Genomic DNA, 1,807 nt, shown 5'->3' on the forward strand with positions numbered 1-1,807 from the left:
TTAGTAATCCTACTATATTTGGTCAATATTTAAAGTTAGTCTTCATGATAAGAATTGTTTAGTGATACTTTTTTTTTTTCTTTAAACAGTGTATGACAGGTAAAACCAAGCATTTTTAGTTCTCTTTTCTCTAAAAGCAAGTATGTCATACAGTAATCATTGCAGGGAAGAAGGGTGTATAAAGGCAAGTCATATGCTCAGCAGTGTGTAGACTACAATTTGGAATAATATTGAAATGAAGCCAATTAATATAAACACGCCAACTTTATTACATTATTGATCTCAACTAAAAAAATATGTCTTTAGGTAACAAATAAATATTGTTTAGCACAAGAAATGACTGACTATGCAAAGGTTTTTACACCAGGTAGGAAAATAAGAGAATCAACAAACTAATTCTGTACAAAGAGTAAAACACACATAACATATAAATCACATTACATAAAAGTATTGTATGCATAGTAAAATCTAACTATTTACATTTTCTATTTCCATTATACATTTACACTTTAGATTTTTTAATCTGACCTAAGCACAACTCTTTTGATAGTGTTTCTGTATTTGGGCGGTAGATAGTACCTTGATATTGGCTGTGCCCAGTTTCTGCGGTCCTGAATTGTCCACACTTCCTGCAAGTGTTGTACTCCACCTTGCTCTTATTAAACCTTGCCTTAGAAGCAGGGCAAGCACTGGCAGGTGGAGGTGGGGATGGAGCAAGAGGGGCAACCAGTATATGGGGGTCACGGTATGCTAGTGTTGGAACAGCAAACAAAGTTCCTGGGGCTTGAGGACAGACAGAGGTTGTATTCCTTATTTATTTGCTTGTATTACATCAAGTGACCCGCATACCAATGACTGTAAAGATTAATACGTACATGGTTTGCAGAACTGTACCTTTGGATAGACATAAGGCCTCTTGGGTTATTTCTATGGTCTTCTGCAGAAGGATAAATCCCAGAGTTGGCTCACGCAAGGTTATTTAAGAAACAAACGTCCCTGGGTGGACTTGAACCACCATCCTTTCGGTTAACAGCTGACTGCGCTGACCTATTGCGCCACAGAGACCGCGCCTGTCTGATGTTTTATGAGCGGTAGAACCATGGCTCAGGGTGAGCGGTCATCTGCATCGACCAGTTGGGGGTGAAAAGAGACAGATAGAGAAAGAAAGAGAAATGGAGATTTCTGATTTTGCTAATTGCTTTGCTTTGTACCAGCAGCAAGCAGTTCGGCGGTTGTGGCTCAGTGGTAGAGTGGTTGCCAATCAGAAGGTTGGTGGTTCGATGCCATGCAGTCTCATGGCAGTTCGATGCCATGCAGTCTCATGACTGGCAAGACACTGAACCTTAGTATTCATTCACCTTAGTGCTCAGTATTCTGATGAGCAGGTGGCACCTTGTACGGCAGCCTTGGCCACAGTGTATGAATGTGTGTGCATTGTGAATGTTTCCTGTATGATGTAAAAGTGCTTTGAGTAGTCGTTAAGACTAGAAAAGCGCTATATAAATACAGCACATTTATATTTAAGTGTATTTCGAGTCTGTTGATGTTTAACAAAGCATCTGTGTCTGAAATGAAATGTCTCCACCTGCTGAAGAGTAATCTTAAAGGCATATCATGTATATTTCATATATAAAAATGGAAACTATAGTAGTCATATAACCTATATATATGTATAAGCAAAATGATTATACTGCTATGTTATAAATCATAGTCAAAAGTAACACAGTAACTATGAGATTACACAATATTGTCAATGAATGCACATTTGCAGTTTGGTATACTGTGATGAGTCATTGGGTTTCTACCA

The sequence above is a fragment of the Etheostoma cragini genome, unplaced genomic scaffold (genome assembly GCF_013103735.1).
Source record: "Etheostoma cragini isolate CJK2018 unplaced genomic scaffold, CSU_Ecrag_1.0 ScbMSFa_98, whole genome shotgun sequence".
Lineage (NCBI taxonomy): Eukaryota > Metazoa > Chordata > Actinopteri > Perciformes > Percidae > Etheostoma > Etheostoma cragini.